This window comes from Heterocephalus glaber, unplaced genomic scaffold (assembly GCF_053883595.1).
Source record: "Heterocephalus glaber isolate CG9 unplaced genomic scaffold, H.glaber_assembly_v1.0 deba00001610, whole genome shotgun sequence".
In the NCBI taxonomy this organism is placed as follows: Eukaryota; Metazoa; Chordata; class Mammalia; order Rodentia; family Bathyergidae; genus Heterocephalus; species Heterocephalus glaber.
In genome coordinates this window covers 2,429,180-2,441,383 of record NW_028258381.1, presented here as the reverse complement: position 1 = coordinate 2,441,383, position 12,204 = coordinate 2,429,180, and the positions used below count along the sequence as shown (strand labels likewise).

General features: G+C 37.4%; 1 pseudogene across 1 annotated transcript; it reads left to right on the top strand.

Annotated features, from left to right (window-relative positions):
* Nucleotides 1-1,889: 1,889 nt before the first annotated feature.
* Nucleotides 1,890-11,953, top strand: LOC101720885 (cell division control protein 42 homolog pseudogene; annotated as a pseudogene). The gene is made up of 2 exons (XR_015445340.1): nucleotides 1,890-2,051; nucleotides 11,090-11,953. The product of XR_015445340.1 is annotated as a cell division control protein 42 homolog pseudogene (transcript).
* The last annotated feature ends 251 nt before the right edge of the window (nucleotides 11,954-12,204 follow it).

The following is a 12,204-nucleotide window of genomic DNA, read 5'->3' as shown; positions in this document are numbered from 1 at the left end:
TGTCCTCACACATAGTTCCCCTTTAGCACATAGCTTGCTTTGATTATTAGTGAAAATCAGTGGCTTGGACTCACCAGGACTGCCTTTGCTGATTAAGCAGCATTGGCCATCCTGACTCCCTGGTTTCTCTATCCCTTTAGTTCTTTTAGTTTTGTTTTTTTTTTTCACCCTTGTGCCACAGCACCAAGCAGATCAGAACCTACTCCAGAGGTCTCTGATATGCCTTCACACCTCCTTGCTATATTGTATAATCATAAAAACTGACTAATCCAGAGATTTTAGTCTTAGGCATGACAGAGCTAAGATCAGGTGGTCTTTAGCCAGGAGAGAGCTAAAGATCGATTCCCAGCCCCCTAAGTAATAAATTATCATTCATTATTCTCTACTCCTTGTTCTTTGTATGTTACTTTTCATCCCCTGCTGTCCCTCATCAGGTGACCAGGCATACCCCAGTAACTGGTTGGGCTATCAACCTGACAAAAATCATATACATAAACCTCTTATTATATCACTCCTATTAGCCCCAGTTCCCACAATACAAATTAAATCAATATAGATAGTATCCTTTTCACTGAAGTCCAAGATCTGCTTATAATAATCAGAAAAAGAGATACTTATGGGCAAAACTGCTCTTTCTAATGAACAATGCCATTCAAATGACCATTACTAATAAAAGTTATCTAAGCTAAGCCTAAAAAGACCAATTTGCATCATTCATAAAACTTTTGCAAACTTGACTGGAGAATAAGTCATCTCTTGAGCCCAGTCAGTTCAAAATGTTATGAAGCTACTGATAAAGCTTTCTTAAAGTAAAAAAAGAAAACCGTTAACTTCTAGGTTCACAATTTTTTAAAAAAAAATTTAAGAGTACCCAGTAGATTATTTTTCCTTCCCAATTATATTACCAATAAAATGAACAAATCTCTCGCTCTATATTTTTTTTGTGGGGAGGGGATCAAACTTGTGACCTTGTGCTTGTATGGCAGGCGGAGGAACCACTGAGCTAAATCCCCGGCCCTCTCTCTATATTTTTTTTTACTTAAGTTGTAGTCACTTTTACATATTTACTTCAAAGACTACCCAGAGTTCCCTCAATTCTAATTCTTTTTTTTTTTTTTTTCCTTTGGTCTGGGGATCAAACTTGGGATCTTGTGCTTGTGAGGCAGGCGGAGGAACAACTGAGCTAAATCCCCGGCCCTCTCTATGTATTTTGTTTTTTACTTAAGTTGTCACTTTTACATATTTACTTCAAAACTACCCAGAGACCCCCTCAATTCTAATTCTTTTTTTGGGGGGGCTGTTGGCGATCGAACTTGGAACCTTGCGCTTGTGAGGCAGGCGGTCGAACCACTGAGCTAAATCCCCAGCCCTTCCCTCAATTCTAATTCATTCATACTGTTTTCATTACTGAGCCAACTAACATATCTTTATTTCTCATTTTCTTTCCACAAAGTACATGGGAGAAATCTACTCAAAGAGCATCCATTTGTTGTAAAATTATTATTTTCTTAATATTTGAGTAGCTTATAGACATACATACTTTTCATAAATTCTATTACCACCTCAAAGAAAGTTAGGTATTGAAGATTTGGAGAAAATATCAATTCTATTATTATAAGCCTATCATTAGGACAAGCTGAATCAATTTAGAAGAAGGCAATTATTGTGGTTTAGATCTAATGTGTCCCCTAAAAGTCTTACATTCAGAAATGTGACCAAGTCAGAAGAGATGAGCCCTTGGAGACATGAGTTGGAAGGATCTGTTCTCATCCCTGGCCCTTCCCTCCTCTCTCTGCTCCCTGGCCATTGTGATGTGAACAGCTTTCCTTTGTCTAGCTTGTCCACCATGTGGTTTCAGCCTTGGAGCCAGCTGATAGTGAACTGAATCCTCTGAAACCATGAGCCAACCTAAACCTCTTTTAAGTTGTGGGTTTGGGGTATTTCATCCCAACAATGGGAAAGTAACTAATACAGAAACTCTATAGGTATGTCCAGCTTTAAGAACATCAAACATGAAGTTATCTAGTCTTATACCTAATTTCAATGGGGAGGTAAGTCCTGCTGTCCAAGTATTTCTTGTTTTAACAAAAGGATGTGCTGAAAGGGTAAAATGGGTAACTATTTTAATGCAACTAAACTGAATTTCATTTACTAAAAATTAAGTTTAATAAAATTTTGTGGGTACATATCCAATTCACAAAGCCACATATAACTGTATTAGTCTTAAATACATTGTGTTTTTTTAGAATAGCTGAACCAAATACCTGTGAAGAACTGTTCTTTGAAAGTTCTAAGCAATCAGAATATGAACTCTCACTTTTTAAATTTCTCTCAGACATACTGCGTAACAAGAATTAGGGAAAATTCACATTAAAGACACATCTTGCTAAAATCCACATATGCATAGAAAATAAGGAAAGTTCACTTAATGGGCTTATTTCAGATTTTTAAATGTCAAGGGATATAGAAAATAAAAGTCCACGTTTATAAGTGAAAACAAACCAATCTCTTTCAGCATATAAAGGATGATTACCGCTATCAAGAAATCAATCAATAACAAATGCTGGCAGGGGTGTGGGGATAAAGGAACCCTTCTCCATTGCTGGTGGGAGTGCAGACTGGTGCAACCACTGTGGAAGTCAGTATAGAGATACCTCAAAGAACTAGGACTAGAAGTCTCATTTGACCCAGCTATTCCCCTGCTGGGTATCTTCCCAAAAGAATTAAAATAATCATACCACAGTGATATATGTGCACCCATGTTCATAGCAGCACAGTTTGTAATAGCTAAAGCTTGGAAACAGCCCAAATGCCCATCAACTGGAGACTGGATAAAGAAAATGTGGGTTTTTTAAAAATAAAATGGAGCACTATTCGGCCATAAAAAATGAGAAATTAGAGACATTTATAGCTAAATGGATGCATATCGAGGCGATACTCTTAAGTGAAATAAATAGAACACACATGTGTAAATACGGAATAGTTTCTCTAGTGAGAAACTGATAGTATAAATAAGGGTTAAAATGATTAAAATGAATAATTGATAATTTGAAATAGGAAAAAATGTCCAAAGACAAAGGAGTGAGGGAAGGGGAAGGGGAAAGGAAAGGAGGGAAAGGAAAAATTATGAGAAAAAAGTGGAAATGATGTCTACGTAAATAGGGAAGGGTGGAGGGGGTGAAGGACACACAGGTAATGGGGAAATAATAAGAACCAAGATACATCATGTACAGATGCAAACACCCAATGAAAAATGGAAATGTATTGTATACCTAAAATGTACCAATAAAAGAATTTAAGAAAAAAAAAAAAGGATGATTACCAGTAAAAGCCACTGAATTGGGAATACACTGACTCTGAATCCTAACTTTTCAACCAAATATCACTGAACTTCAAAGAATTCACTTCCTCACTGCCTCAGTTTATCATCTCCAACCAACGCATATGAGTGTAAGGTCCTTAATAACTCCTAAAGGGCTGATTCTTCTTCCTCAAAATGTTCGGCTAAGAACACTTTTAATGGAGCACCAGAAAGTTCACCATAAGAAAATTATCCTGCCAGGTCTTCATTTTTGCAAACATTTTCTTTCATGATTCACAGCCAGTATATTTCTATTTTTCCATTATCATATTTTCTTTCCCACTTCCCAAAATAACTGTCCTCATCAAACCCATTCACCTCAGAATATTCATCTATCCATACCCCTATCTTCCTGTCCTTATATATTCACCTGGCTCCTCCTTTCTATGTTACTGAAAAAGAAAAATGCAAGAGCAGAATTTGTTAAGAATGACTGGCAGTTATAAACAATCCCATAATAATGTCTCTAATAAAATAGATTCTCAATAATTCATACAAAAGGAAAAACTTTAAATGTCAGATCTCCTTTGTTAGATCTGCCATTTAAGCTTCCAAGCAAGCAATAGTCACTTAAAATAAGTTTAATATTTATACAATAAAAATTTAATATATTAGGTACTTAATATGTATATTTTATTACTTACATTATATATACTTTCTATAATCTTTATTTTAAACCTGAATGAAGACAAATATTAAATTTGTTCCACTTCATTCCCTCCCAGGAGGCTAATGCAACCAGACAGAGCCATAGCTTAAGGCAGCCAGGAAAAAAGGGAAAAGGAGGCAGGAGAAGCAAAATGTCCTACTCTGGGGAGGGAACTGGAGTCACTGTGAATTATTCGGGAAGAGTGAACAAGTGCCACTCAAGTGTGGGCTAGAAGTGGTATTTTTATTTTCCCATGTCTACCTACCTGAGTTTTGGCACTCCCTGGGGAAGAAAGTGGGGTGTATGTGTCTCTATAGATCAAAAAGAAGGAACTGGAGAATGTACCAAGGAGACAACCCAGTGAGAAATGCTTTTAAAGAAACAACCCAAATCAGAGGAATAGTATAGCAGTGCCTAGGATGGTACAGATGGTGTGATGACTTGTAAGAGTTTGCAAAAGAAGTTATTGCTGACAATTATTTCTAATATTTTGGGGATTGTGTTGACACACTAGTACTGGTACAGCTCATTATCCAGCTTGGCAATTATGATATTCTCAAAGTGTTTAAATCCCTTTTATGAAAGCAGAACTAACTTTTCTATAAAAACTAATGAGTTATTTTTGGATAGAACGCAACCCCAGGCTAGCTTGGCAAGACTACTGCATCTAATGAAGCAGTAGAGCAAAAATCATAGAATGTCACTCTGGAGATTAAGTGATTTTTTAAAATTATAGCGTCATCTTTACTGCTCCATCTCTCATTTGGATTGCTTGCTCTGGGGGAAGCCAGCTGCCACATCCTGAGGCAGCACAGTGGGGAGACCACATGAATAAACTCAGAAGCAGATCTCCTACTTGTCAACTGCCACATCAGTAAACCTGGGGAAAGAATCCCAACCTTCCACTGAACCTTGAAGGAACTGCAACTCCAGCCCACATCTGAATTGTAATGGCCTGAGAGACCACTCTAAACTGCCTAAGCCAACTGTTCTCAGATCCCTGACCCACAGGAAATTTGAGATGATGAAAGTTTATTTTTTAAGGCCTAAGTTTGGGGTAACATTTTGAGCAGTAATAGATAACTAATACAAACCACAGCAAATAACACACAACAGTGAAATCCCACATCAGGCCAGTAGGAAAGTCAGAGTCAAGGTGGATGGGAAAGAAATGAAAAGCTGTCTGCAGCTCACAGGCATATCTTAGGTTGTCCGCACTCCACCAAAACACTAGCATCATTATCCTCCTGCACCAAGAGTAGCCCAAGATGCAGAAGACATCAGTCATTTGCCCAGCACTACACAACTAGTCCATAGTAAATGCTAGATTTTGAACTACAAACCATCTAAATCTGAATACCTGATTCTTCTTCAAACTTGGCTGCAATGAAAGACAGCAGGTACTTCATAGCACTGGTAATGAGAGAAAATGTTCCTGGCTGAACCTTCCATGCACATATCTAATACTTTAGTGTGATAAGAGCTGAAGTAGTATATGGTGCTATGGGAATACAAAGACAGCAATGTCTCCCTCTGTTCAGAGTGTGGGATGGAGGAGAACCCTACAGAGGGAATCACACCAACATTAATAACACAGCTTTTCTTTTACTCCTGGGGGAGCCTGGGTTCTGGATGTGGACTGACATTGGTTCAGATCATTTACTGGCTTTGTGATCCAGACAACTTACTTTTGTTGCTGTGGTTTTTTTTTAACCTCAATTATTAAATTAGGCTATGCATATACATTGTTTGGCAGAGCTAGTTATATAGTAAGTATTTAGCAGATGTTCATAATTCACAATACTATTTTGAAATTGACTTTCTTTTTTTTTTTTGGTACTGGGGATTGAACTCAGGACCTTGAGCTTGTGAGGCAGGCAGCGGAACCACTGAATTAAATCCCCAGCCCGAAATTGTCTTTCTTTTCTTAAGTGTATAATATACCATCTGTACTTATATAATGTTCAGGGGAAGGAAAAAATATCATAACTGATCCAACAGGTGAAGGAAGAAAAAGGGGACAGAGACTATCAGAAAAAGTGGTAAAAACAAAAGATGTGTGTTTGTGTAATAATGATCATGTGATGCAAATGAACAGCAGAGGCAGGGAAAGAGTCTGACATGAGGATGCTGTAGGCAGCAAAGATTGCACATCTTATTCATATTAACATTGTCAAAAACATTATCAGGTCCACAGCTATTGAACAAACTCATTTGCTCTTTCATTCAACAAATACTGAAACCTACTGTGTGTCACCAGGCTCCTGGGGGGGCAGTGATGCAGAGCTTACATTCCAACAAGATGTGTGGTTGGGATCCAAGCCGTCACCCTAAAGGTTCACTGTGTTGAAGGATTTATTGCCTGCTGATGGGCTTTGGGGAAGTAATTAGATCATGAATATTCTAACTTTATCAAGTAGAGTAATCCACTGATGAGTTCATTACTTGAATGGGCTATTAGGAAGTGGGGCCAGTTGGAGGAAGTAAGTCATGCTCCTAGTTGGGAGCATGCTTTTGAAGGGTAGATCTTGTTCCTGGCCCTTTTCTCTCTGGCTCTTTTGCCCTATTTCTGCTTTCTGGTTGTCATGAGAAGAGTAGTTTTCCTCAGCCATGTCCTTCTGCCATGATGTTTCTACCTTGCCACAAGTCTAAAGTGATGGAGCCACTTACCACAGAGTGAAACCTCTATAACCATAAGCCTAAATAAACTTTTCCTCCTTTGTATTGATTTCTCGGGTATTTTGTCACAGTGATACAGAGCAAGACAACACATAATGTACAAAATAAAACTACATGAAGTGTGAACACATTTAAGCTGTGATAACTTGTAGGAAAACATTAAAGCAGGAAAATGGAAAAGTAGGAGAGTGGTGTGCTGCTTTAGTTAAGGCAATCAGGGAAGTCCTGGTTGGTGCTAAAAATGCATTACTCAGCATTACACAGTGTTATTCCTCCTCAGTGCCCTTCCCTGTCCATAACCTGAAGCATCCTCATAGGTGGAATGAAGGAGGATGAAATGAAAGGGAAATTTAAAACCAGAAATTAATAAAGCACCTAAATCCTTACTGCCCACAAATAACCAGCATTAGCAAATGGCAACATCATTACAGACTTCTCTCAATGTGTAATATAGAGAGACAGAAAGTTGATATATATAAACAGTACAGAAAGAGAAATAAGCAAGTATGAATAGAAATTATTTTATTCTACAGGTAGGATAATATTGTACATGATTTTTAAAGAAAAAATTCTCAATCTGATTTGCTTTCACTTAACAAAAGAAAAAACAGAAGTTCTAAATTAAAATTTTAAAAATTATTGAACTCCAGATAAATGTTTCGATACTCTGAAGATAATGATTCTTAAAGGATTCTTCCAAAAATAAAGAAAAGCAGTTATTAAAATTTTTCAAATCTGGAGATGTTAGGGTGGCCTGGAAGAGGGATGTTATATTTTTCAAACTTTGTACTGATTTGCTCTAACTAGAAAGGATTAGATGATTAACACATTTTCCTCTCCTCCAAACTTCTGATTTTTGTTGTTTTATATTCTCTTCTGGAGGCAGAGTTGGTCTAGTAACCCAGAGTTATTTCTGCAATTGGCTTACATTGGTCTCTTTGCTTATGGCCTTACTCTTTTAAGAGCAACTTGCTTTTCAGTATACTACGGTCTGAGAGTATGTACCCATGCCCCACCCACCCAATTCATTCGTTGAACTCTTTATCCCAAATTAATGGTACTAAAAGGGGGCCTTTGGAAACTGACTCGTGACATGGAACCTTATCAAAAGGAGCCCACCTTTCTGTCCTTCTACCATGTGAAGTCAGAAGGAAGGTGCTATCTATGAGGAAAAGGTCCCTACTACATACAAAGCCTGAAAATGCTTTGATCTTGGATTTCCTAGTCTCCATAACTAAGCAATACATTTCTGCTGTTTATAAATTATCCAGACTAATGTATTTTGTAATAGTGGCTTGAATATACTCACTCGTGGTAGCTCAGTTTGAAATATGAATGGAAAACCAAAGACACATTTCAGGGATGTCTTCAACGCTGAATGGAGAAAAGACAACTAGAAGAAATTGAGACAAGAAAGGGAAAAAATTAGAGTTCTGTTTCTGCCATGACAGTGTAAAGGATTCTATAAATTCACTGCCGCAAAACTGCTAAAATTTATATTAAAAAATATTAAAACCTCTGGAAATTCTCCTAAGAGCATACACAGATGAAGAAACATTTATTCAAGAAAATTTACCATAATACCATAAGAGCTGCAGTAGTCTGCAGTATGTGGATTAAGGCCCATTCTCTCCCCTTCTAGCTTGGTGACACAGAAACTCTACTTAGACACATTCTGTATCTTTTTTGTACCAGGGATCAAACTCAGGACCTTGCATTCTGAAGTAGAAAGAGAGCACTAGGCTCTTATTCCCTTGGGGTCCCCATTGGAGGGCTATATTCCCAGAATGAATTTCCAGCTCATTCCCAAGGCTAGCATTATGTCGATAACAAAACCAGGCCAAGATAACAGAAGAAAACTATAGGCAAATATCTCTTATGAATATGAATCCAAAAATCCTCCACTGTAAAATATATACAAAAAGCAACATATAAATGTATGAAAAGAGGTTTATATGTAAAATAATTATATATATAAAATATTTATAAATTATATATATATAAAACAACATATAAAAAGAATTAAACACTATGACCAAGTGAGACTTGCTCCAAGAATGCAAGGTTGTTTTAACATCTGAAAATTAATTTAAGTAATATACTATATCAATAGAATAATGATCAAAGCAAAATTCAATACCCTACAAGCACTTAAACTAGGGATGAGGAGAATTTTCCCAACCCAATACAGGTTGAAAACCCACAGCAGGCATGATACTTAATGGTGAAAGATGACTGTGTCTGTCTAAGATCAGGAATGCGACAAGGAAGTCCTCTCACCACACTGTGCTAGGTTCTAACCAGGGAAATTAGGCAAGAATAGAAGAAAAAAAGAAAAGAGAAATAGAAGGCATCCATATTGAAAAAGAAGAAATGAAACAATGTATTCAGCATGATATTATGCATATGTAGACAACCCCATGGAATCGTAAGGAAACTCTATTAGAGCCAAGAAATGAGCACGGGAAGTTTGCAGGATACAAAAGCAATATTCAAAATTCAATTGTATTTCTATAGCCTTGCAAAAATGATCTCAATAATTAAATAATGCCTAATGATGGAAAATACCTTCCAAACATTAAAGGGTATGCTTTCTCATTCTACAGTCTACATTCAGCAAGATTCTCATTCAAATTCGGAGGTAATAGTGAGACATTTTCTGACATGCAAAGCCTCAGAAATTGTCTTTCCTATCTTAGAAGGTTCCAGAAAATGTGCTGTACAAAACAAGATAATATAGCACAAAGGCAAAATACAAGCATTTAGGAGATCTCAACAGATATCCATAAAGCCAGACTAGAGATGGACAGGCAGAGGCTGGCACCGCACAAGGGGCTCTGAGGGTCTCATTGAAAAAGGATGGTGTCAGACAAGTATGGCGCTGCTTATGATAAAACAGCAATGAGAAACAAACAAAATACCCCAACATAACGTTATTTTATTCGTTTCCCAATTACTATAGGGAAAATACTGAAGAAGAAAAAAAAAAAAAGAAAAGATGCTTAGAAAGATAACAAACTAAAGGCCATATAGGAGTTTAATCGTAGGACACTGCTTGGTTCTGCAATAGTTACACACAATTATTCTTCATTAACTTAACTGAAAGTGATGAAGTAATTATTTGCAGGAGTAGACAAGTGAGTTGGAAAAAAGAGCAAAATCCTTCCTTGTCCTAGGAAAAGCCAATTTTCAGTTTAAACTGAAACATTCTTAAGCTGAAAAATGTGTGCGCATATTTAGAGCTATCACAATACTTACCAAAAAAAAAAGGTAAAAGTAGCTGTTTCTGAAAGGTAGAGAATTTTCATTAGAAATTCTTTCATTAGAAACTTTTGTATTATTTGATATACATTTTAACGGAGTAAGTACATTTTGATAAAAATCTTTCATTAGTATAAAAGAAAGAAAAAACAATCTGAAAAGTGCTTATCAAATATACAAAAGTCTGCAGCATTTTGGTGAGGAGGATTTTTCAATGCTAGTGTTCCCATTCATGCATCACAACTGCAGAAATATATTAATAATATGCTCCCTAATTTGGGGCAACAATGAGACTAATTTGTTGCTTTATAACAATGAATTTATTGGAGATGAGACCTACCTTGTGGAGTTACCTTCCTGGTATTATTTTTATTTGTTTCTTGATCTTTTGTATGTCCTATGAAAATTAAGTCAGAGCCAGGTACAGTGGCACGTATCTGTAATTCTAACATTCTGGGAGGCTGAGGCAGAAGGACAGCAAGTTTAAGGCCAGCCTGAGCAACTTAGGAACTTAATGAGAGCCTGTCTCAAAATGAAAATACAGTAAAAGTGATCTGGAGATGTAGCTCAGTGTGAAGGGCCTGGGTTCAGTCCCTAGTATATCAAAAGAAAAGTTGGATGTAAGACTTGTTGTTATCTGAATATACCCTCCCCTCAATTCATATGTTGAAATTTAACATAATGATATTAAGAGGTAAGGCCTTTAGAAGCCACAAGGGTTCAGTCCTCATCAACAGGATTAATGACCTTTAAAAGAGGGAATGATTAGTCCCTTTTGAGTTCCATCTATTCTGCATGTGAGGGCACAGTACCTGTCCCCAACAAAGGCTACACAGTAAGGCATCGTATTAGAAGCAGAGTCTGACTTTGTGAGCATCTTGATTTTGGACTTCTGGCCTCCAAAATCGTGAGAAATAAATTTCTGTTGTTTTAAATATTGGGAGGGGAGCAGCACAAGTGGACTAAGGCAAGGCTTGATTCAAGTCAGGTTGAACATTTCTGGTAAGAATGCCCTATAGGTGATGTTGTGTATTTCATTTTGCAACTCTTCAGGAAATTAAGGTGCTAAATGTGGTTACTGGTTAAAGTGGTGACTACCAAATTTCTCTATTGTAAAGATATATTTGTCTCATTTTGAGGTACGTGCCCGTCTGGCCGCCGAGGAGACCCCACACACTGCTGCCATCTCACAGGCGAGGAAGCTGAGGTCAACATCAAATCTGAAATATTTAAACTATTTCCACAATGCAGACAATTAAGTGTGTTTTTATGGGCAATGGTGCTATTGGTAAAACATGTCTCTTGATATCTTACACAACAAACAAATTTCCATCTGAATATGTACCAAGCGTTTTTGACAACTACGCAGTCACAGTTATGATTGGTTGAGAGCCATATACTCTTGGGCTTTTTGATACTGCAGGACAAGAGGATTATGACAGATTACGACCATTGAGTTATCCACAAACAGATGTATTTCTAGTCTGTTTTTCAGTGGTCTCTCCATCCTCATCTGAAAATATGAAAGAAAAGTGGGTGCCTGAGATAACTCACCACTGTCCAAAGACTCCTTTCTTGCTTGTTGGGACTCAAATTGATCTCAGAGATGACCCCTCTATTATTGAGAAACTTGCCAAGAACAAACAGAAACCTATCACTCCAGAGACTGCTGAAAAGCTGGCCCGAGATCTGAAGGCTGACAAGTATGTGGAGTGTTCTGCACTCACACAGAAAGGCCTGAAGAACGTGTTTGATGAAGCAATATTGGCTGCCCTGGAACCTCCAGAACCGAAGAAGAGCCGCAGGTGTGTGCTGCTATGAACATTTCTCCAGATCCCTTTCTGCACAGCTGGTGTCAGCATCATATTAAAAGCAATGTTTAAATCAAACTAAAGTTTAAAAATTAAAATTCATTTCTGCAATAATGACAAATGCCCTTCACCTACCCACATGCACCTGTGTGAGACAAGGCCAATAGGTATGCCCCCCACCCCTCCCAGTACTCGTTAATTTTGAGTAATTGTGATTGTCAGGAAAGTGATCAGTACTAGTTTTTGTTCTGTTGTTTCAAAAAACCTTTTGTTGTTGTTGTTGTTGTTGTTGTTTAGAAAGTAATGCTTGTGATGACTCTGTAACGGACTAATTTGAATTGTTGAAGCTGCTCCAGGGTTCCACTTGAAAGTAATCTGGGACACCTTAGTATTTTTTCCCTTCTTTTTGGAGGGGGAGTGTGTGTGGGGGGCTGTTTTTTAGT